Raw genomic sequence first — 26,574 nt, forward strand, 5'->3', positions numbered from 1 at the left:
AATGTTGATGTTCAATGTTAATTGAAACATTAATGGAAACATTTCTAATATTTTCCTTTAAAAAAAATTGTTTCTAGAAGAAAAATAGCCAATAAAGTAGAAACATAGCAAAGTAAATGTCTTCACCATACATCAGTTCTAGACTTGCACTATTGCTATGGTAATGTTCTTGTGCCACAAGCATCACTGTGCTTCATTTATAATTATAGAGTCTTCAGAAACCAGCCACCTATACTTTTTATTCTGTCACCTGACAGGCATTTGTGACTGTCATATTCATATCTTTCTTCCACAGAGAATGATCTTTATCTTCCTGAACTCAGGATTGGTGCTGAAATGCTTAATACCGATGTACTTCTTAACGCCGGGCTTGTCTACATGGTCCCCGAAAAGCACATTGGATGGGTGTGATTTGTGAAGTGCTATAACATGATGAAATCTAACTGCCGAGTGTAGACCCTACTGGTGCAAACTAAAAGGTATCTAGTTCACATTAACATAGTCTGAGTACATTAAGGCAAACTATGTATCTTTTAGTTTGCATCAGTAGGGTTAACATGTGACAATTAGAGTGCAGCATGTTACCGTGCTTTACAATCACACCCATCTAATGTGCTTTCCCAGCACCATGTAGACAAACCCTATATATTCTCACATCTACTGAACAAGATTTTGAGATCAGTACAGTATGTTTGACCAATTTAGTTTAGCCTGTGTTATAAGCTATAAAGGAGTAAGCATGGCTTAGGTTTACAATGATCAATATGCCTGTCTACAATAAGTGTGCACAACTTCTGAGAACTTGTATATTGTATGCTGGTTTTTACAAGTAGTCAGGGTTGGGATGTAAATGCACTTATGTATGTGTTGTTTCACCTAAGGCAAAGGAAACCTATTTCCTATCCACTTTTAAAAACAGAAAGCCCACTGCTTTTACAAAACGTACATGTTTAAGCAGAATGCAAGAGTATGGGTCTTGGTATTTACTTATGCTTAAAGTCAGGCACATACATCAATACTTTGCCCAATCAGGACAAAAATGCCACTATTGTGTTACTCTAAGTTTCTCCCATATGGATTTCAGTAGAGTTATAATGAGCAAAAACTCACAGTACAACAGAGGTGAATCAAGCCCCAAATAGCAAACCCATGTTTTTATTTTTTTTACTGAGAGAGAGAGCGAGCGAGTGCACAATACATTTTAAGATGATTATAAGTAAGCAGTAGGTTTCCATACAGTAATAGGATGATGATGCAAAATATAAAAGATCAACCTGACTCAAAATATTCTAATTCCTCAGCTTTTTTCAGTAATTCTGGAGAAGGTTGATTTTAAGCGGGTTTAAAAATAAAAATAAAATATTTCATCTTAGTCAGATTTGCAAAAGAAATACCAACCCCTGTGTAAAAGAGCCACATTAAACTCTTGCACTCCCAAAGCTGGGTGTGCTCCAGTAATCAGGGTATCAGTCAATCTCTCATAGTTTATACAATTTATATACTGTAGTTCAGAGGTTCTCAAACTGTGGTCCATGGACCATCAGTTGTCTATGAGCTCCATTCAGGTGGTCTCTGGGTAGTTTCCTCTAAGGTGCATGCCTGGGCAGCCGCATACAAGAGAATGAAGGGCCACCCACCTAATTAGTACAGCCATGTAGGTGTGGCTCCACTAATTAGGTGCCTGGACCCTGGGGAAGACACACACGTAAGGTGAGGTGGTGGCCTTGAGGGAAATAGGTGGGAGGGGGAAGTGGGGTGAGAAGAGGGAGGGGGAGAATTTGGGATGTGCAGGGCTGTGGTGACCAGAGAAAGAGGCAACTTTCCCCAGCTCCAAGACTGCGGCTTCTGGGGAGAGAAGGCCCTCCTTCCAACCCAAGCTCGGGATCTGCTGCGGTGAAGGGAGGGTGGGCACATCCATTGCATTAGAAAGGTAAGACTACAGATATTAAAATATGAGTTGTGTGCTTTTATTTGTAGAACAAAAATGTTAATTATTATTAAGATTTTTTTATATATCACTTTTATCTAAAATGCTTTACTATAGTTAGCTAATGGTACAAAGAACATTTGGAAAGATCATTAAGTGGTCTGTCAAGACCCTCAGCATTTTTCATGTGGTCTACGCAAAAAAAAGTTTGACAATCACTGGCATAGTTTGATGTCAAGGGCCAGATTCTGATACCCTGACTTAAGCTGAGTATCATATTACTCCACAAATACCCTATTTTCTTGTTAGGTAAGATGTTACTGAATGTGAGAAAAGGCATCAGAATCTGATCATAAGTACTTGGATTCCACAGTGATGGGTGCTATGGAAATCTTGAAGAATATATTAATAATAATGTAATAGGGTTTGACCAAATAATCTGACCTTAATGAATTTTCTAATGGTAAGCACTCTTACTCTGGCATTTTTATATTGTATCTGTCTAATGAATGGTCATTTTCAATGGTTTAAGCCATCTGTTCACTATATCTGTTGTTTTCAAGCTCCATTAACTCTTTTCTGTTTACTGCTCATGTTATAAAACATTCCTCTATTTACAACAAATTATTGTAATCACTTCTATTGCAGTAGTACCCAAAAGGTGCTAGGCTCTTTCCATATACCATCCCTGTCTCAAAGGACATACAATTTAAAAAGACAGACAGAGAGAGTGAGGAGAAGGCATGAGAGTAGAACATACAAGCAAAGGCATGGGAGTGACGATAGATACCAGTAGGCACATGTCTTGTTCTTTACTTTTTCATATGTGGTTGGTTTTTGTTATTGTTTTTTTTTCTTCTTTTTAATGTTAAAAGAATAAATTATCCACCCCAATCCTCATTCCATCAATTAACACCTAAATATTCCCTGACCATCATTATCCTTATGCCCCTCACTTGTGCAATTGGACTTTTTTTTTCCCCCTCAGCAAAGATGAGCAGCTCATTTATAAAATAAGTAAATGAGGTAAAGGGTCAATTATTCTAGAATTTAGGTTTTTTTCAAAATATGATTTTTTTATTAAAAATTTAATCGAAAAACAGACCAAAAAATCCCCTTTTTGGGAGGGAGGGAGGATGAGGCAGGAGGGATCAATTGCAGTTGATGGGAATTTTTTGATATTTCAAAAAAAATGTACAAACCTCCCTCCTCTAAACACATAGTAAAAATGTTCAGAAAAGTCTACTGATTTTGACTGTATTTTCAGCTCTCTCTAGTACATTAGTGGATGCTTAGCTGATTCCTCCTAGGTATGACAGAAGAAGGGGTTCAGGAAGGATTTAAATGAAGAGATGGTCATGACTTTGTGGGGCCATTTTAGGAAGTGGGAATAAATGGCATAGGAGAAAGCACAAGAGGTAGCTGTGGGAGGAGTGGAGAAATGGGATATCAGGCCTTGAATCAGAGCAGAGGAAACACAGTAACTAGAGCAGATAAGGGGGAAAAGACTGAAGGTATTCACAAGAAACTTGATCTTGATGCAGTCGAGAAAGGGGATCCAATGGAAGGGCTCAGAGGGGAAATAATGTGGTCATGTCAATAACCAAGAAAGATGAATTTACAGCTGCATTGTCTATGGGCTGGCAGGTGTTGGGTAGGCAGCATGAAGGAAGTTATAGCAATCCAGAGGAGCGATTAGGACTGGATTAAAGTTTTACCTGTGTGGGCAGAGAAAGGAGGCTGTTTCTTAGAAAAGCTGTGCAGGAAGAAACAGCAAGATGTAGACACAACCTAGTTATAGCAACTACTCTGAGGGAGGAGGTGAAGATAACCTCCCACCTCCACACACAAGAGACAATATTCCACAGTGACCAGAGAGAGGGTTTTTTTTGGAAGACAGATAAATTCAGTTGTAGCTACAGTGAATATTCTACAGAGACTAACTGAGCTGATTTTAAAATGATTGTGTATCCCTATACCAGACTCTGAAGGGTAGAGAGATAAGTAGATACAAGCTAACAAGATAATTTGGACAGAGAATGACCCAGACTTTCCAATTATGATGTGATGCTCAAAGAATTTGTTGCATTCAATCGAATTTTTGTGAGTACAGTATATATATATATATATATATATCCCAATAAACCATTGAAATGAGTTTAGCAATGAGACACCTTCTTTAGAAATTGCATTTATTTTCAGTACACTGAATTTGTGATAAAAATGAACATAATATGGCAGTATAGTATGAGTTCATCATAACATCTATGTCAGGGGGGTTGGCAACCTCTGGCACGCAGCTCACCAGGGTAAGCACCCTGATGGGCTGGGCCAGTTTGTTTACCTGCCACGTCAGCAGGTTCTGCCAATTGCAGCTCCCACTGGCCGCGGTTTGCCGTCCCAGGCCAATGGAGGTGGCAGGAAGCTGTGGCCAGCACATCCCTCGCCGCTTCCCGCCAGTGGGAGCCGTGGTCCGCCGAACCTGACGACGTGGCAGGTAAACAAATAGGCCTGGCCCATTATGGTGCTTAGCCTGGTGAGCCATGTACCAGAGGTTGCCCTGATCTATGTACAGGAAATAGTAAAAAGCTTGAAGAATTTACACGTTGGAAAGATAATGAAGCCGAGGAGTTCGCTGTGTTGCCTACCATTTTCCAAACAGGCAAAGAACATAGGTGCTGGAGAAATGCCTCTATGACTTGACTCTTCTTCCTGTATAGGCCAAAACTTGTATAGTACTCCTGCAAAGTTTTGATGCCATTATATAACTTCTGCATTCTAGCAATGAATGGCACATATTTTAACTAAGGTCACCTTTTGGTGTAGGTGCTACCGTTGTCATAAGACTATTTAATTGAAGCCTGGATGTAAAGCCTGGATATGAACCTATCAGAAGAATGTTTTATGGGGTTGATCTTGAAAGAAATAGTTGCATGCCTAATTTGCACATGCACTTACATGAATTGCACATACTCATGGTTACTGAGTGCCTAAATGGTTCTTCCTGGGCCATGGTCAATCTCCCACATAGTTAAACAAAATATAGAGAAATTGATTACAAAAGAATTATCACTCGTAAGAGTTTCATGAGTGAAAAGCAGTTGAATCAAAAAGCAATCAGCTCATGTCTTGTGTATGAAAACATATACAAAAATTATTATGAAGTTTGAGGAGTTATAGCCATGAAGTTTCCCTGTATTACACAGAGCAATACAAAGTCAAATATAGTAATATATTAAAGCTCATGAACTCTTCTGAATATAGTTTCTTGCTTCTCATATTTTATGAGTTTTTCAAGTAAAATATAAAAACAAACACAAATAAATTCAACACAAGAAGCAAATCATTGTATGGGAGAGATTGCGATTAGGACTAATGATGCTGGGAGTAAGGCCTTCCCTTTTTGTAAGACTGCCTTTGGGGCTGCACTCCAGATGCTGCACCTGGGCAATGAGGGGACAGGGAGTGGGCAGTTAATGGCTGCGTGCATGGTCAAAAGCAAGCTGCACTTTTTCAAAGACTGGAGTAAATTACTTTACTCCCCTCTCCCAAGCAAGAGGGGAATACTGAAGGGATTGTTATGGAGTCTTGATGCTTCAGAGGTCTCCTCTTGGGGCAGTTCTTCTGTACATCACCTTGTACTCTAGGCTAAGGGCATAAAGCATAATCTAGTCTTCAATTAATAAAGTCATCAAGATTATCAACATCAGGACAAATGTTTATCAACATCAGGAATGCAAAATTACCAGTCTGTTTATGCTTTTAAATTCTGTTGTCTTTCTCTTTGAGTTGTTTAGGTTGAAGCTGATAGCTAGAAACTTCATCTCATGCAGTTTACATAACACAGTGCAAGTTTAGTAAGTTTCTTTTGTGTTATGCTTTCTCAAGTCTACAGTGACTGAAACTTTTAGTCAGAGAAAGCAGAGTACTACAGGCATTGCTGATCAGGGGTGGAGGGTAGGAAGGGGGAGGGAGTCTGATCTCCCAATCTCTGCACACACAAGGCTTTCCTTGAAGGCAAAGGGATTATTTGAGCTCAGTAGGAGTTTTTAGTGGGCATTGATTGCAAGATCAGGCCCAATATTAGTAGGAGAATGAGACCAATATGTTCCATTCACAAAGTGCTTATATTTCCTCTTCACCAACTGTAATTTATACTTGACATTTCTGTCCTGTACTTATGAGCTGATGACAGGCAGTCCAGACAGCAGAAAACATCATTTCAACTTGCTAACACATTTTACTTCAAGTATTAACAGGACACATTTTTGGTTGAAATTCACACTTGAGTGAATAACATGGACTGACATTTTCCTGATGTAGGTCTCCAGTAGTCAAGGAAAAGTCATGACAGTGCCCCCACAGGGCAAAAGGAGACAGAAAAACTCAAATAACTGGGTAAAAGTGACACAGTTTATGAATCTTATTAGCTCAGATAAAGGTTAAAAAAAAAACCCTGAGCCCTTCTTAGATCAAAATCTATTGCAGAGTGTTGTTTGTATTGCATTTTAGCAAACTGTCCCCACTCTAGTTTGCTACAAACTCTTTATCCAAAGTGTCATGCTCTTCTTGGAAGTCAGACTGCCTTGAATGGAAGGGATGGGGGAACACAGAAAACTTCCATTAAATGTTCTTACTTTTTCTCCTACAGCTAATGCAATCCTATCACTTTACTGCTTTCTCCAGCAAATCTGCCTTTGCAATCAAGAAGTGCAGGAGCTTGGCTTGCTTAGCCTAACCACAAGAAGGCTGAGGGGAGATATGATTGCTCTCTATAAATATATCAGAGGGATAAATACCAGGGAGGGAAAGAAATTATTTAAGTTCAGTACCAACGTGGACACAAGAACAAAGGGATATAAACTGGCCATCAGAAAGTTTACACTTGAAATTAGATGAAGGTTTCTAACCATCAGAGGAGTGAAGTTTTGGAACAGCCATCCAAGGGGAGCAGTGGGGGAAAAAGACATATTGGCTTCAAGGCTAAGCTTGATAAGTTTATGGAGGGGATAGTATAATGGGATAGCCTAATTTTGGCAAGTAATTGGTTTTTGACTATTAGAGGTAAATATGCCCAATGGCCTGTGATGGGACGGGATCTGAGTTACTACAAAGAATTCTTTCCTGGGTGTCTGGCTGGTGAGTCTTGCCCACATGCTCAGGGTTTAGCTTATTACCATATTTGGGGTCGGGAAGGAATTTTTCTCCAGGGCAAATTGGTAGAGACTCTGGAGCTTTTTGGCCTCCTCTGCAGCATGAGGCATGGATCACTTGCTGGAAGATTCTCTGCACCTTTAAACCATGATTTGAGGACTTCAATGGCTCAGACACAGGTTTGATACAGGAGTGCATAGGTGAGATTCTGTGGCCTGCATTGTGCAGGAGGTCAGACTAGATGATCATAATGGTCCCTTCTGACCTTAAAGTCTAGGAGTCTATTATTCTATTCTATAATCTTAAAAGTTATGCATTCCAATATTGAGGAAAATACGTCATTGGCAACACATGGCAACACAGAACATAAGTCTGTATATTCTGCAATAAAGAATATTTGGCATCTTAATTTTCTCACTTAGGCCTGGCTTATACTAGAAAATCAGATCGGTTTAACTACATCAGTAAGGGATGTGAATAATCCACACCTATGAATGGTGTAGCTAAACCGACCTAAGTCCCCATGTAGACACTGTAGGGTTGATGGAAGAATTCTTCGATTAATCTAGCTACTGCCTCTTGGGGAGATGGATTACCTACACTTATGGGAGAACTCCTCCTATCAGCCTAGATAGTGTCTACACTGAAGCACTGTTCCTCTGTGTTTTAAGTGTAGACAAGCCTTTATATTGATGCAAATCAGGAATAACTTTTCACTGAAGTCACTGGAGTCAGTGAGGCGCGAGATTGGGTTAAGTCAGAGGAGAATTTGGTCTTTTTTCTTTCCAGACAACAGCAACAAAAGGAAAAGTGTGTTTTCAATTTCACTCCTGATTAATTCAGTCTCCCAGATTTTGCGTACTGTTTTATTAATAATTAGTGATCTCCCACCATGGGAAACATCTTGGAGTGTTTATATGAAATACATGTCCTTTGAAGCTGATTCTGGTAGAAATAGCACATTTCCCCTCTTTCTGCCTAATGATATTAACTGGTGTTAGTAGTAATGGCAGCATTTTGTGCATTATTCCAAAAATATCATGTCCTTTCCTATCCTATGTGCTATCTGTCTCTTTCTGTTCAGTCAAAGATGTTTTCTTTCTAGGTATTTTTCTGTTATAGTTCCAGAGCTCTATAAAGGACCAATCCTGCCCTGTGCTGATCGTACAACTCTCACTTAGCTCAGTGGGAGTGGATAGTACTTAGGCATTCTGAGACAGCCTTCTGCACCTTGCAAGACTGATCCCTTTATTTGTTTCTTATCATGTTCTTTCCTTCATTTCTTAGCTGTTATAAGATATATAGGAACCAGTTCATGCTACAGCCCATCAATGCTACTCCTGAACCATACAGGGATTGTAAAGTTACTACAATGGGCTGGGGGAGAATTCCCATGGTGCAGAAGCCTCTGGGGCTGCTCTAATTTATGCCAGGAGTCACATCAGTTCTCAGCCGACCTTAATTCAGGCAAAGCAAAGATGACTTAAAACTACCTATGTACCCCCTCCCCTGTGCTGGGCTCTCTGTCTACCTCATTCATTTTGAGTTAGTATGGTCAGATGTGTTTGCTCTTTTCCATTTTTTAAGTTCTTGCTGCTAGTTTTGATTTTGGATTTTCTCTTTTGAGCATGAAACAAATGAGATTGAAATGGAAACTGATATGAGAAGTTAGAAATTGTAATTCTCCATTTACAAATACACTAGAGGAAGCTTATTAAAAATTGACAGCTGTCAGCACACTCTCTCTCTTCAACCTGTTCCCTTTTATTTTTTTACAGATCATTTTGAAGAGAGTGGGATGAATAGTTTGGGATGCAGTCTTGTAAAAAGTTGGATCCATGTAACAGATATGGAGAAAAAAATATGAGTTTCCTGTTTGCAAACAGGTAGAGATCAGTTTGCAGGATGAAGTATCCAGCCTTAATTACAGGGAAGTAGAAGAATTCACAAAATGTTTTGAAATGTGCAATGATCTGTAATGAGAGAAACCAGTGGATACTTTGTTGCCAGGCTAGTTCTGGTTGCCTAATTAATTAAGAAGGAATAGTGGTGGGTGAATAGATGTGAGAAGCTGCAAGTTATCCATCCCAGCTCTAGAATTTTAATTTGGTAAATAGAGCAAAGATAGGTTTCAGAGTGGTAGCTGTGTAGTTTTGTACAATCAAAAAGAATGAGGAATACTTATGGCACCTTTTTTTTTCTCCTGCTGATAATAGCCCACCTTAATAGATTAATCTCATTATAGTTGGTATGGCAAAACCCATTTTTTCATGTTCTCTGTATATATATATCTTCCTATTGTATTTTCCATTGCATGCATCCAATGAAGTGGGTTTTAGACCACAAAAGCTTATGCCTAAATACATTTGTTAGTCTCTAAGGTGCCACAAGTACTCCTCGTTCTTAGAGCAAAGATACTCCTCTTTTAGGCTTAAACAACTGAGCAGTTTTTATTCTTTGAAATCTTGCCATTGGTGTCCACATACCATATTACATACTCATGCATTTCTATCTACTTTCAGAGAAACTGAATAAACCCTGGGGGTATGTCTATGCTGAAATTGGGCACTTGTGGCCTGTCTGTGCCAGCTGACTTAGGCTTGTGGGGCTTGAGTTAAGGGGCTGTTTTGGCGTTTGGAGTTGTGTTGCAGTCCAAGCTCAACACTGTCCCACCTTGCAGGGTCCTAGAGCTTAAGTTCCAACCGTAAGTTATTTTAAATCTAACAAATTCACATTTTAATATAAAGGCACAGTCCAAATTTCCCACCTGACAACTGGGAAATTCACCAAAGATTTCTTGGAAAAACTTAATGTGTGAAATTTTGCCAATGACACAAAATTTGAAGCAATGTAAATTTCATAGATCTATGATTTTACAGGTTCCACAATCATTTCTATGACTTTTGCATATTCTGTAGCAAAACTTGTTTTTTGATAATAATATATTTGCTAAATGGTGACAGTAAAAAAATCACAATAAGTCATTTTTGCTGGGCGTACAACAAAAGTCAACATTTTTTGGTTTCCCTAAGTGTCCAAGATTGTTTGGACACCATTTGCCCTCAGCATGGAATGCCTGCTGTTGTATATTGTATGAAAACTTTCCATATTGCTGAGAATTTAAGAGAAGATTGTAGGGGTTTTATGAACCTTGGCTCAGGAAAACAGATTGGTAGGCAGAAACTGATTTCTTGGCATTTGGGTAACAAGCAAACAAATCTGTCATTCCTGGCTAGCTAACTACCTATTTCTCAATTTTTGTAAAAAGCTGCTATTGTTATGTTTCTCTGAAAGGTATGTAATATAGTTACAATAGCGATTTGAGTCCTGTTACCCAGGGATAAATTCTCCTAATATCCACTGTATCATTTAACTACCAATTGCTTTTATTTGGAGGGAGGTTATCATTAGCAAATTCCTCAATAGCTGGGTTAGTTGCATACCACCTTAATCTTCTGAGAAACAAACTAGAGTTGCTTGGCACATCTCCAGGCTATGTATTAGGCATTCAGATGCTTGTGTTTTATCTTTTTTGGAGAGGTACTTCTTTATGTGCAGTAGCTCAAGCTCAAATGAGTGGATTGTCCGTGTCAACTGTTTTTCTTAGCCACCTTAACTCCTTCTATGTAGTTAGGCAGCTGGCAGACACAGAAAATCTATTTTAAAATTTACATTGATTGCAAAGTTTGGTATTTACACAACATTCTGTTTCTCTGCATACTGTTCTTTAACCTTCTGCAGTTACTGAGTATATAGGCCTTTGACTTCACAGAATATACAAAGCAGTGGTAAGGAGGCCTCCAATATATATGATTTACCAATATGCACAACCTGTCTGCAGTACAAGTATATCACTCACTCACTCACTCATGCCCGTCACCCCAATCGGGGTATGGGCTGCCAACCACAGATCTCCAGAGTCCTCTATCCTGGGCCATTTGCTCTAGCTGGTTCCAGGTATAGCCCATTTTTTTGCTATCAGCCTGAAGGTCGCGTCGCCAGGTGTTTCTTGGACGGCCTTTTTTCCGCTTGCCTTGGGGGTTCCACCGCAGTGCCTGTCTGGTGATGTTAGTTGGCTGCTTGCGTAGTGTATGTCCTATCCAACCCCACCTTCTCCTTCTGATTTCTTCCTCTGCTGGGAGTTGACGGGTCCTCTCCAAGAGGTGGATGTTACTGATGGTGTCTGGCCAGCGGATCTGGAGAATCCTTCTGAGGCAGCTATTAATGAAGGTCTGGATCTTCCTGGTGGTTGTTTTGGTTGTCCTCCAGGTTTCAGCTCCATACAGTAGGACTGATTTCACATTGGAGTTGAACAGTCGAATTTTTATTGCCAAAGACAGCTCTCTGGAGCTCCAGATGTTCTTGAGCTGTAAGAAGGCTGCTCTTGCCTTACCAATCCTTACTTTGATGTCTGCGTCTGTGCCACCCTGCTGGTCGATGATGCTACCTAGGTAGGTGAAGGACTGCACTTCTTCCAAGGGGCTTCCATTCAGTGTGACTGGGTCGTTGCTGATGGAATTAATCCTAAGGATCTTGGTCTTGTCCTTGTGAATGTTGAGGCCAACCTGTGATGACGTGGCTGCCACAGTGTTGGTCTTCTCTTGCATCTGCTCTTTACTGTGCGAAAGGAGTGCAAGATCGTCAGCAAAGTCCAGGTCATCAAGCTGGGTCCACAACGTCCACTGGATTCCGTTCCTACGCTCGTAAGTGGATGTCTTCATAATCCAATTGATGACGAGGAGAAAGAGAAGTGATGACAACAAGCATCCTTGTCTGACTCCAGTTCACACCTGGAAGCTGTTAGTGAGCTGCCCTCCATGGATCATACGAGTTCTTGATCAGATTGACCACCTTTGCTGGAATGCCGTAGTGCCGAAGGAGCTTCCAGAGGGTCTCTCGATCCACGCTATCGAACGCTTTCTCATATACTCTCACATACTCTCACAAGTATATCAGGCAATGGCCATTTTATGTGAAAACTCCATTGATTCTGGTTTGTTTCCATTAATTTTCATTTGAAAAGTGCAAATGTAAAGACTCATTTCTTATTAATCAAAACATAGTACCAGACTGTACATAACAATGTATTAATCTTCTGCATTGCCTCATCCTCATAGCAGTTGGAGGTGTTTGAGTTTCCTGATTAATTGATTTATTTATATTTATTTTAAAATGCCTATTCAAAGTGCTAAGTGCAGAATAATTAGACTTATATTTAAAGAAATTCAGCAGGCCAAAGTGTCAGCGAAGGACTGCACAACCCACTAAAATGAGGCTCATCCTCCACCTTCATTAAGCCCCCTATCCCTAAAGCTTTGTGGTGTGTTCTGGCAGCCACAAAATGCACACTTTATCAGACTGAGTAGAGAAGTGAGATCAAGAATTGAGAACTTTTGGCCATGAATGCTCTTCCATCAGCCCTGTTGTTGGGAGCATGGGACTGGAAGCACAGACACCTTCTTAAGCACAACTCCCAAGACACCGGAAAAAGTTTGATAGTCTCTCTTAGGCAATAAGCACCCAAACCTTTTATGGGCACCTTAAAGCTTCACCCAGAAATCAACTGGTTACCAGTGCAGATTATAAATCATAGATGCGATGGACTTTCTCCAAGAAATACTGCTTAATAAGTGAAAAGCTGCATTCTGCACTAGCTTTAGTCTCCTAACAGAATTAAGATGTAGCCCCATGTAGAGTGCATTGTGATGAGGAACGTGTTATTAATAGTAGTAGCAGTATAGCCATAGCTATTGTCATGGACCAGGGCCCAACTCTGCTAGGTGCTGAACAACAGAATACAAAAAGACAGTTCCTGCCCCAAAGAGATACAATCTAAATATAAGACAGACAGACAGGAGAGTCCAAGAAAACAATGGGACAAGACTGGTCAGCACATTAGGAGTTATCAAGTCTTTTGTAGGCATCATGCCAGAGGAAAGTATTAAGGAGGGAGTTGAAGAACAATGAAATGGCTTTGAGGCTATGTTTTGTGAGTTCCTTGTAAGCATGAGAAGCAACACAGGAGAGATCATAAAGTTTTCCTCAAAGGCCCAGATAAAATGGAGTCCATACATAGGAGAAGAGGCAAGCGGCAACAAAACATGTTTTGCATGTTACTGCTAGCTGGGCATCCAAAGAGAACTGGGGAACCAACAAGCAGAACTGAAGTGAAACTGTTAATCTGCACCCATGAAAAACTGAGATTTCAAATATTTTCTGATTCAACAGGAAGATGAAACTGAGACCAGAAGAGTCAAATGGCATGGCATTTGCCTGGGCTACAGGAGATGCAGCTTGAAATCCCTGCTCTACCTGAGTTGGTCGTTTGGAGTTATTATAAGGTAGCACAAAGTGATTGTCATTGGTCCACTCATGAAATTCAGTGGGAATTGCTGCTGGTGATTTCCAGTCATTTTGGAAGCCAAATCAAAATATGAATTGCCCGACTTCTCATGGGGGGAGTTTGAATGTCGTATTACTGCCGTATTATCACTTTTCATGCTGTGCTGAACTGGCTTTAAGCCAAACTTCCCAAATTGTGGAGTGTTGGGATCTGTGCTTTGATTCAGTTCTGTATAGCGACAGGTACAAACTATGAACTTTTATCCAGGGAATGATACAGGCTTATGTCTTTTTAAAAGTTATTACAAAGGATTCCTGGGCATTGCTTGACCTAATAGTAATTGATTAGGAAGAAAAGCAACTTCTATCAGTAATTATTAAAATAGTGTATTGATGTATTGCCCGCCTTCCAACCTTCATATCAATTTTGATCTTAACCTCTGTTCTTGAAGCTGTTTGTGTGCTGAATGCATTTGACTACTATTGCACCCATGTTCAATCAACTGCAAAATTGGAGCCTTAAATTGTAAGCATTTAAGGGTAGGGGCCAAATCTTTGTACGATGGCTGGCACAATAGTATCCAGCCTCAATTGAGAACTCTGGGCACTACAACATCAGTGTAAATAGTCAAATTCTTCTTGTCTCCCTGCAATTTCATGGCAACACTATAACATAAAGATGATGATAATTATTAATAAACTTTGCTGTAGTATTATCAGTAAACTGAAAGGACAGAGGGGAAAATGATTTCTGAGTTCTAGAGTCTCACTTTTAAAAGCACTAAAACTTCAAAACATGCAGAAAAGTGTTGAGTTTAGCAAAAGCTTTTGACAAGATACTGGGGAATTAAGGGTCTCCTACTTGAATGATTCCCATTCTTTAAAAATGCTGCTTTCTGCAGATAAAAAATAATGAGCGGTTAGATGGCCCATTACCACTATTCCAGTTTTTCCAGAGGTTTGCATCACAACACGCGCATTAGTTTTAATGTTCTATTAATTTAATTGTAACATATCCAAGTTGATGACAGAAAAATAAGGATTAATTCTTACATAAGAGAAATAGAAAACATCTAAAAATATTTCAGTATGCTTGTCACAACAGCTTTTTCTTAGACTAGAACTAGATGAAAGTTAAAGAGTACAATGCAATAACTGTAATGTTCTTTATATATTATTTAAAAAAATATCAGGAAGAGCAACTGCAGACTAGTTGTATGTATCATTTATTTTGAGTATGAATTTTTTAAATCAATTTGAATGTTCTTTTTACAGAGTATTACTCACTTATGGTAATATACTTTGAATAGATGTTTCATCGTTTACCTAAAGTAAATTCTGAACTATGCTAAAAATCAAACTATTATTTATTATTTGTATTACTGTTGTTCCCAGAAGCTGCAGTCATAAACAAAGAACCTATTGTGCTAGGCAGTGTAAAAATGCATAACAATTTGTTTGTTTTTCATGCTCTATTAGAAAGGAAGAGAAACTGATATGGAGATCATTTATTATCCCAGGATGACCATAAGGATCTGGCTGGCACACACTGTGAAGAGTCCTATGAATCAAAAACAATCAAGTCAGAGCAATCACCCTAGATCAGGGCTGGAATTAATGAATAAAGAATTGACATTGTGCATTTAAGAAAATGAAGAAGAAAATCATCATTGTCCCTTTAAGAGGTAGGAGGGCATAGGCAGGAATGAAATAGAATGTAATGACAAAACTTTGTCAGAGAATGCTAAGCAAATGGCACATGAATTTATTATGCAACAGTCTGCCCAGTCCTCCAAAAGCATACATTCAGGGCTAGGTCCACAAAGGGTTTTAGGCACCTTATGCCTTCGGTATCTAAGTCCAAAATTGAGATCCTCAAAACCCCTACTCAACTGCTAACCCTGATTCCTTAGATGAATACATTTCTTACTGGTAAGGTCCCTGAGGTACCTAATGTCTGCTGGTGGACATGTGCAAGGCACCTGGCACACCAAGCTGCTAAGTGTTTAAGCCCTAGCAAGATTTTCAAACTAGGTATTCCCTTACCTATCTCCTGCAGGCCCAATCTGATAGCATTCTCAGAGGCCACATAATAGCATGCCTACTAAATCAGGCCCCCCACCTAATCCATCAATGCCTCTGTTTGCCCCAGGGGTTAGAACACTCACTGGAGATTTGGATTCAAGTTGCTGCTCTGAATAAGGTTCTCTCTCCTGTTGAAGATGTTCTGCTTTGTAGGAAATATTTAAATTTTCATGGAGGCAGAGAAAGAATGACTAAAGAATGACTCTGTAGCCCAGTAGAGTTGAGTGCCCACCTACAAGATCCATGTTCCAGTCCCTGCTCCAATGAATGTTTAAGTATTTCATATATACTGGAAGAGCTTCAAAAAATAGATTAAGAGTCTGCTGCCCCAATATACCCAATAACCCACTCCCCTGACAAGTGATAAACCAGGATCTCTGTTCTGAATGAGGCAGAGAAAGGATTTGAACCTGGGTCTCCCACATCCTTTATAAATGCTTGCATTATTGGGAGTAAGCAGGAGGAAAGCCTTCCATCTTTTCTTTCAGGAAGGGCTGACCAGGTTTAGGAAATGACTGACCAGGAGATGGTGCACAGCTCTGAATTCCATGTCAAGGGAGGTGCCTCCATTAGGTGTCTAACTCCCTTTGTGGGGTGTCTGACTTTAAAAAAGTATTTTCTGATGCTGTTCTCACTACAAGCAACATTGTACTATCCCTCATTCAGCTGCCCTATGACAGCTGTGTAAGTGGGACTGGCATACCCCAGTGTGAGGTTGCTTGGAAGCAGTAAGTTTCTGTGAAGTAGTTTAGGCTGGGGAAAAGAATCAACTCTCATGGTCTGGGCTTGCTCAGTGGAGAAGTTCTGAACCATGAACTCCATGAAATGAAGTGAGAGAAACCAGACTGCCGAGAGGAGTCAGCAGAATCCACTTTGCCTGAGGCAGACACTACCTTGGGTGGAGTAAGCAACTCATGACCCCCAAAATCTAGGTATGGCATCTTGAGGCTAGAGTTGCTGACCTGGAGGATCACATAGAGTTGGAATTATTTCTAAAAACAGAGTATATGGAAATTGTGGAGTAGGCTTGCCTCAGAACTGGCTGCCCTGATACTCCAGTTAAGGAAGCCAGTCCAATGATGGGAAGGAGACATGGAAAAATGGAAGTGTAAACTCCTTTACTTGAGCTGTGAGAGCCACAGACTTCTCGCTTTGTGTGTGTATCTATGATGCAGAGATGAAGGAGATTGAGATGGGGTTATAGCTATAAGACAAACAGGCTTTCATGACTAGGGATTCAACCATTAGAAAGATAGATAACTGGCTATTTGGTGCTTGTGAGAATGGTTTGACAACTTATCTACCAAGTGTGGCAGATTTTATGAGGTACCTAGATTAAATAGTAGTCAGCGTTCAGGAGAAGTCCATGGTCATGGTACATATTGGTACTAACAACACAGCACAGTGTAGGAGAATGGTCCTGGAAACTAACTATAGTAGGGAAAAAGGGGTAGTTTCCAGGCTTCAACAATAGTTTTTTCTGAAATGTTTCCCACCCAGCATGCAGGCCCAAGAACTTCAGAATCTCAGTATGTAGAGGAGGAGATGGTGTAATGAGAAGTGCTGTTGAGACCTTTCTTGTCTGACCCTATTTTTTTTTAATATATAAAAAATGCAACCTCCCCAGTGTGCGGATTATGCAAATTATTACAGATTAGTACATTTACCCATTAAGTGGAATCGACAGTTTTCTCCTCTGTGGTTCTAAAGCCTGGGGTCCCATAAATATGTGGGGTGGAGGGGTGGGGAATGAAGCACAGGCTAAAATGAAGATAGCCATTACTTTGTGTTTTCCTAGCCACTTTATCAGTCTGAAACACATCATTCCCTGCTGCAATATGATGTTACTATGCAAGGTACTATTAATAACACTGTTAATTATATTGGTTTAAAGGAAGTTCTCCAAGAGATTGTAAGTGTCACCCGCAACCTGTCATTAAACGATGTTAGAAAAGATTACAGTGTATAATAAGAGATACTAATGTGGATATACTGCATTATAGTAATGGTTTTCCTGCTGTGAGGAGTTTTGACTATTAAATTCATGTCCAGGTGTAGGTGAGTCGAAAGCCATATAGGTAATCAGCCTGTAATCTGCATTCCTGCTTATCCTAATTATATATCCTGCTGTCTTTGTTGAACCAAATATGTCAATCCTTTGTTCAAAGACCAATACACTCAATTCTGTAATTGTGGAAGAAGCATATTGATAACTACCGGTCCAAACGTTGATATTGTGTGAATGTTTTAATCTGGACTAAAAGTGCTAACAAAAAATAAACTAGATGACTAATGAAAAATGTACTGTTATAGTTCAGGTATCTTTGGCAGAAGTTATATTGGGATATAGAAAAATGAGCAAGACTAGAGAGATTCATGAAATCTATCCAATCTGGCAAAACAGCTGAATTAGAGAAATTCCAGTAATGTCCCCACCAGGCTAACCTCTGGACTCCTATGGAATTCCAAAGGGGAAAAAAACCCAGAGCTTTAAAGAGGGAAACTATATAAAATGTAGTAGAGTGCAGAGAACCTGTACAATTGGGCCATGGTCACTGCTACAGACGATGGGTAATGGTAGTGACTGTAGCCTTCTGCAGCATTTTATCAGGGGCTTTGGGCTACTGGATCAATGCTATGTGCCAAAACACTGACCATCGCACACAACCCACACAAAATGCTCTTCCCCTTCATCCAGCACAGAGAGTCTCCACACTGATCTTCATTTTTCCCTGTTCCCTGCATCATTCTTTCCTCATACACTCCCCCATCATCTCTCTCTTTCCCTTCCAAAGAGGCCTTTGTTTCCCTCACCTCTTCCCTACTTGCCATCCAAACCTCTGCTCCCACATCTTGTCCCCATATCCATTGACCGTCTAACTCATGTCCCTCCCTACACCATTGCGCTTGCCCTAAATGGTGGACCTTGCCCTCCTTACTATCCCATCACCACACTGTTCCTCTCTCTGACCACTCCACACTGCATTACTTGGCCTACCTGAGAAACAAGTGATTGTTCCTAGCACACACACAAAGGCTTCTGGGGCTCATTCAGAATCTGCAGTGTCTGAAGCAGTGAATAGACTGGAGCTGCTGCCTTTGGGTGTGCAAAAGAGCTTAAGAATGGGCCAACAAAAGACTCTGAGTTTTATGTGGCTTTTCCTGGCAGATTCCCTGAAGAACTGATGGTGTGAGCACTCAGATTCTTTAAAAAGGGGGTGAAGGGCATTGGGCTCTCTTCCCCCATGAGGATTTCACTAATCAGACATTTAGTTCTGGTCCAGAGGGCTTAAAAGATCTAGGATGAATTATTTCTCATCTAAAAACATTACTCAGTCTAAAATGAAAAACATATCCAATACAAATGGGACCTGAGCAGGTGAGGATAGCTACAGCTGAGCATATGGGATGAAATCAATGTAATCAGGATGAACATACTTCTCAGGATATTATGCATTCTCAGTGTGATATCACTGGACACAAACATTTGCAAAAGTTCAAGAGGGAACTGGGAAAACACTCAAGTTATCACTCACTAAACTTTAAATTTACAGAATTAGAGGTTTTAGATTTCCCACTGTCAAATTTTGTAATTTGTAGCCAAGTTATTTGTCAGGTAGTAAATTCACTTCCAGAACCTTTCCCTACATTTGCGGCTTTAACATCTGTTGAGCACATAATATTCATCTGGCCATGAAAAGATCATGATTCACAAAACATTCTGATTATTGGAAAAAAAACTCTTAGAACTGCAAGAAATGGAAGTTAAATGAACACTGCAGATTTATATCAGACATTATAGCTGAAGCATATATAATCTTCTCTCCAGAGTCTTTTTTTTTTATATAACAATACCAAATCCCATTCTAGGAATATACCCACTATATGACAATATGCTTTATGTAATGTATAGTTATTAATGGAAGACTTCTGCATGCCAGCTGGCAAGGGTAAAGTAAAGACGATTCTATTGTAAGAATAGCTATCGATTTCAAGAATGAATTTAGCAACAAATACTGAATAGAATTCTAGCAGAAAGCAGTGAAATGGGAAGATAGTGTGCACAGCACAATAACAATATCCAGAACTAAACATATAAAGTAAGTTCTTGAATAGGAAATTATGAGAGAGAGAGAGACCCCTAAGTGTCCAATGGTTAGGACACTTACTGAGCATGTGATAGATCCAGATAAGTGCACTGATCACCAGTCTTTTTCGGTCTCTCCTGTTAGAGCAATTGCACATTGTATAAATAAATATTCATTGGGCCAGACAGAAAGACACTGAGCTGAGGAAAAAACAAAACAATTTTCATTCTTCATCGAAACAAAAAAATTTTAAAACCTCAAAATGTTTCACATCACAAAACGGCCAGCCCTGCTTAGGAAACCTGTTTGCAGTGCTGCATATTCTTGAGCTTCACCTGCTGACACTTTATCTATCTATCTATAGACAGCTCTTTGATAGGGAACTTTCATAATACTCTTGGCCTCCCTGTGAGAGAGGAGATGGCCCCCTTCCTTTGAGCCAGTGACAGAATTTCTTGCAAAGGCACTGAAGACTTCTAATGGTAATTTTCATCTCTAGTAGTAAGCATGAGGAGTAGAGCTGGTGAAAATTTTCCATCAAAACAGAAAAATGGATGAATCATGGTAGATGTAGTCCCTCCAGGAACTTGGCCCATACCAGAGGCTAGAGGAATGAGGTCCCCAAACTACAACTCCCATGAGGCACCATGCTGTAGTTCTAATTGAAAATTTTTTATTTGCCATCCCAAACTACTTATCCTGACTCCAGCCAACCTCCTTTCTCTCACCTCCCCTCAACAGACCCCCTTCTCCATCTCCTCCCAAAAGGCTCCATATACCTGTTTATCCTGTGTTATTTCATGGGAGAGGCAGCCCAGTGGTCTGCTTCCCTTCCAGAGCTTTTTGGGAGTCAGCTAGTTAACGTACAACCAGCCCCACATGGAGCCAGTCATCTTCAAGGAATCATTGTCCTTCTCCTTTCACCCCACTCCAGCAGCAGTGCTACCACTGCCCTTTTAATCATAGTAAGGGAGCTAATGAAAATTCAGTCTTGTATGATCCTTCAGGATCTGGATAGGATCATTTTATCTGGATATTTACATGGGCCCTCATCACTGTGATGGTTAGTCATTCTCCTCAAGATAACTCCATATCAATTTGGAGGGTTTCTTACTGGCCCCCTGCCTCTTCTCTTTGGATGCAATGAGTAAAAAAAGCTCATCCCAAAATACATCTAGAGAGGAGGAAAGGCTGAGAAAAAAATACTGAAACTAAAGTACTTGAAGGGTTAGGGAGCAGGGATCTGTTAGGAAGGAGAGGAAGCATGGGTTTATTAGCAAGATGTGGTTGGGAGTTTTAGTCCTGAGTTTTCTCCTTCCTCTGCATAGAGATCTGTTGCTTCAGTCAGCATGGATTTGTCAAGAAAAAAATTGTGTCAAACCAACCTGATAGGGGATGGAGGGAAGCAGTATACATAATGTATCTTGAGTTTAGTAAAGCTTTTGATACTCTCTCACATGACCTTCTCATGAACAAGCTAGGGAAATGCAACCTAAATGGAGCTACTGTATGGTGGGTGCAAAACTGGTTGGAAAACCATTCCCAGAGATTAGTTATCAGTGGGTCACAGCTAAGCTGGTAGGGCATATTGAGTGGGGTCCCACATGGTCAGTTCTGGGTTCGGTTCTGTTCAATATCTTCATCAATGATTTAGATAATAGCATAGACAGTACACTTACAAAGTTTGTGGATGATACCAAGCTGGGGAGAGGGGTTGCAAGTGCTTTGGAGGACAGGATTAAAATTCAAAGTGATCTGGACAAACTGGAGAAACAGTCTGAAGTAAATAGGATGAAATTCAATAAAGACAAATGCAAAGTACTCCATTTAGGAAGGAACAATCAGCTGAACACATACAAAATGGGAAATGACTGCCTAGGAAGGAGTACTGTGGAAAGGATCAGGGGGTCATAGTGGACCACAAGCTAAATATGAGTCAACAGTGTATCACTGTTGCAAAAAAAGTAAACATCATTTTGGGATGTATTAGCAAGAGAGTTGTAAGAAAGATTTGAGATGTAAATCTTCCACTCTACTTCATGCTGATTAGGCCTATTAGGCTGATTAGGAGTATTGGGTCCAGTTCTGGGTGCCACATTTCAGGAAAGAAGTGCAACAAAAATGATTAAAGGTCTAGAAAACATGACCTATGAGAGATGATTGAAAAAAATGGGGTTTGTTTAGTCTGGACAAGAGAAGACTTAGAGGGGACACGATAACAGTTTTCAATGGTTGTTACAAGGAGCAGGAATAAAAATTGTTCTTCTTAAACTCTGAGGATAGGACAAGAAGCAATGGTTTAAATTGCAGCAATGGAGGTTTAGGTTGGACATTAGTAAAAACTTCCTAACTGTCAATGTGATTAAGCACTGGAATAAATTGCCTAGCGGGGGTTGTGGAATTTCCATCATTGGAGATTTTTAAGAGCAGGTTAGACAGATGCCTATCAAGAATGGTCTAGATAATATTTAGTCCTGCCATTAATGCAGGCGACTGGACTAGATGACCTCTTGAGGTCCCTTACAGTCCTATGCTTCTATGATTCTTAAGCTGTAGAGCAAGGGAGTGGTTTGAGGCATGCTGGGGATACAATCCATGACCTGGAGAAATCTCCATACTCTCTTCCTAGCTTCCCATTCATTCCTCTCTCCTGGGGGAATGAACTCACAGGCTGGGGGATATAGATGGGTTAAAAGCAATATTAGAGATGTGTACAGGTGATACCAAAACGGAAAGAAAGAGTGAAAATATAGTACACTTTCTGAGCAGCTACCTGAACATTCAGGTAAAATAGCAATATCTCTGATCTTTAATTTATGGCAGATCAATCAGATATTCCACTGATTTTTCAGACTGATGTCATGTAAATAAAGCACAGCAAAAATAGTGCAGCTGTAATGTAAACCGAAAGGACTCTTGTATGAGACTATAGTAGCTGCAGCATTTTAAAGAAAACTGCAAAGAGAAATAAAATGTGCGTCATAAAGAGCAACTTGAAAGATTATTTTTAAAGTGTTAGTTATGAAGAAGAGACTCTACAATAAATCATGGGTCAAAATCAGTTTAACAAAAATACTACAGGCATATTTGAGAAATTATATAACCACAAGTCATTAAATTCAGAAAATTATTCTGATGTATTTTTGGTGGAAGATGGTTACATGCCACAAATTCTGAATCACTTCAAAGTCAAAACCTATAATGTGAGTGAAACATCATGTTTTATCACTTCTAGTGATTCATGCCAGTAAATCACTGTCTCTTTCACAATGAAGGAGATTTAAAATTTGTTGCAAAAGTCACAAAAAGCTAATAAAATGTACTATGAGGTGGTGTATTTTTGCTGCTCCTAGCAGTTCGACGCTATGAAACTACAGCTTTAAGATAAAAAGCCAACACTTCACATGCTGAAGAATCTGGATCAGTGCTGTGTGAGAGAGCAGACTGGTTTACTAAGGCTCCTGTTAGCATGCCTGCAGGCTGGAAAATGCGACAGTGCTTTCCACCACTTACAAATATTGACAGTTTACAACAGCATTAGGAACACAGGAATGGTCATACTGGATCAAACCAATGGTTCAATTAGTACAATATTCTGCTCTGATAGTGGGTAATACGAAACACTTGCAAGGACCAAACAGAAGTTTGGGTGACATGGGGCAAAATCTGAAACTGAGGCTCTCCCATCAAAACAACAACAACAACAACTTTGGAGAAGAAAGAGGCCCTGGGGGTGAGTTGGGGGAGAGACTGGAGAGCTAGTCTGTCTCACATTCACTTTGCAACAACGGCTGCTGTATTGTAGGGCTGGGCCTGGCTTTCCACTCCAGGCATTGCAATTGGGCACACCAGGTCACAGCCCTACTCAAACTTCACGGGTTTAGGGGCCCTTTCAAATGGGGGAGCCTGGGGCAAACTAGCTCCAGCCCCCTGCCCCTGCCCAGGCAGTCCTGCTGCTGAGGACAATGCAAGAAATGCTACAATGGACAAGTATGTAATAACCTTTCCCATAGGGGAAATTTCTTCTGAACCTCAGGCAGTTTAGTGATTTGTTGACCCCTAGAGCATGGAAATATTTACATTTTTTATATTTTGTCCTGTCTTATGTAACTATGGCTATTCTTATTATTCTTATAAATATTTAATGCATTTCTGAATGCTAAACTCTTGCCCTCGATTTCTTGTGAATGGGGCTTGATCCAGCAGCTGATATGGGGGAAGTGCCTTCACAGCACTGACAATTTATACAGAAAAGTAGTAGCTTGCCTGCCCCAACTATTATCAAACAGACATGCAGAATCGTGCATTGAGACTATTTGGACATATGATTGATTTTTAATTGGAAATCCCCACTGATATTAATCTGGGTTTCTGCTTAAAATTTGATCGCACAATCTGGAACATAGATTGAAGCAGACAATAGACAGCTGTTAGAATTGCTAAATGCACTTATAGTATGGGTTAAAGGACCCTCCTGCAAAGCCTCCCTCCATCCATTATAGGAGGAGCACCGAGTAGAATAGTTCTAGCCCCAGTAAGAGCAAAGATGCATGTTTGCTATCTTGGAGCCAGTTTCCTGTGCAATTTTATGGGACTGCTCATTATTTGCTTCCCTGCAAGGCTGCAGAAGTAGACAATGTATGGTATAAAGTGCCTCTAAAGTGTCTCTAAAGGGGTTAGAAAGTCTATCTGCCAAAGATAAAATATCCCAGCTGATTAAAAACATAGGGCCAGATTGGGCCTCCAGGAGCGTCTATCACTCCAAACAGGTCAGAAGCAGTAAGAGAGAGAGCCAGGGCCCAGCCTTACTTTACTGGCTAAGGTAACAGGGGGAGCAGGCTACACTATCCCTTAGGCTAATACAAACAGCAGAGATTCTTGCACAATCCCTCTCCAAACTCTCCCCATGGCATACACCTCTGCATCCAACACCAGTGCAAGTCTATATAGCTTGTAGGAAAAATCTAGCCCTTAATCAATATAGTTGCATTATCAGGGGTTCTAATCACGTGAGGGATGTTAGCAGCATCACTAATACTGATCTTATTGAATCAATACATAGCTTGCATATCTTTTTGAAATGGTCAAATAAGACTAACTTAATCAGGGTGGGCTAATTTTACAATAAAATACCTACAATTAGACAGATTGGGTGGTTATCTGATGTTGAGAAGAGCAGTATTTGGTCATGATTAATTGCACCCTAGCTATTGTGAATGCTTACAATATGAAAATAAAGGAGATTTATGGCATTTTTTTAAATGTCAAAAAAAAAAAAGTCCAAGCAAATAAGTTACCATCCAGATGCTTCTTTGACAATATGTTGGTGGTTAAAGATTCTCAAGAAATTCACAGTCTGAACTGAAGAGAGTTTTAATTCAAAGTCTTAAATCGCTTCAAACACTCTTTTGATTAAATAAAAAGAAAGGTCATTTATGAGTCCAAAGAACTGGTGAGGCAATTATAGGAAACAGTACACATTTCTTTCCTCTCTGCAGTGAATACCTTCATTTCAAAAGAATTACTGTAAAGTAAAGAGTAGTTTACTAATTCTGGTAAATAGCATTCCCACTCAATAACGTCACCTGGAGTAACAGGAATAATTTTTGGATAAATTGATGTGAGTGAAGGGATCTTTCAGGAATTAATTGTATGACTCCTGTTGAACTCCATTCAGTAAATCCCATTGAAAAGTCTTTTTATTTTCTCCACAGGTTCCACACAGGCACAATTTCTTCCATCTAAACAAAATCCACTATTGGGAGGGATTTTGGAGAGCATTATAAAACAGCCGCCCACATCTACTCCTTACCTTTGTGTCACATATACTTGAAAATGACAGTATCATATTGGAACTGGTGTATATAGCTTTTGTTTTTCATATATCAAATTCTTGCAACAGACACCTGGCCAACAATCTAAACATTTGTCTTTTGAACAGCACTGTTTGGGAAATTGTAAGCTGCTTACAGACAATTTAAAAACAGAGGCTACATTTATCCAAGAAATTGCAATGACTACTTGAAAATATTCATTTTATATTAGGTCCATATAATAAGTGTGTTATGATATATCAGTGTATTGGGTCAATGACGAATCTAGGCCACTACATTGAATAAGGAAAGTTTGACATTTAATGTAAGACAAGAAATCAAGTATTGATAATAAATAAAATAGTAGGAGGGACAGTTCCCACATGGGAATCAACAATTATCCTTTGTATAGAGGGATGACTCAGCCCATGCTCCTACTCACGGCCATTATCTTAAAACTTGTGGTGATTGGGGGAGGTCCCAGATGATTGGGAAAAGGCAAATATAGTGCCCATCTTTAAAAAAGGGAAGAAGGAGAATCCAGGGAACTACAGACCAGTTAGCCTCACCTCAGTCCCTGGAAAAATCATGGAGCAGGACCTCAAGGAATCCATTTTGAAGCACTTGGAGGAGAGGATGGTGATCAGGAACAAGCAACGTGGATTCACCAAAGGCAAGTTTTGATACAGTCTCCCACAGTATTCTTGCCAGTAAGTTAAAGAAGTATAGATTGAATTAGTGGACTATAAGGTGGATAGAAAGCTGGCTAGATTGTCAGGCTCAGTGGGTAGTGATCAATGGCTCCATGTCTAGTTGGCAGCTGGTATCAAACAGAGTGCTTGGAGTCAGTCCTGGGGCCAGTTTTGTTCAATATCTTCATTAATGATCCGGATGATGGGATGGATTGCACCCTCAGTAAGTTTGTGGATGACACTAAGCTGGGGGGAGAGGTAGATATGCTGGATGGTAGTGATAGGATCCAGAGTGACCTAGACAAACTGGAGGATTGGGCCAAAAGAAATCTAATCAGGTTCAACAAGGACAAGTGCAGAATCCTGCACTTAGGATGGAAGAATCTCATGCACTGCTATAAGCTGGGGACTGACTGGCTAAGTGGCAGTTCTGAAAAAAAGGACCTGGGGATTACAGTGGATGAGAAGCTGTG

Source organism: Chelonoidis abingdonii, chromosome 1 (assembly GCF_003597395.2).
Source record: "Chelonoidis abingdonii isolate Lonesome George chromosome 1, CheloAbing_2.0, whole genome shotgun sequence".
Classification (NCBI taxonomy): Eukaryota; Metazoa; Chordata; order Testudines; family Testudinidae; genus Chelonoidis; species Chelonoidis abingdonii.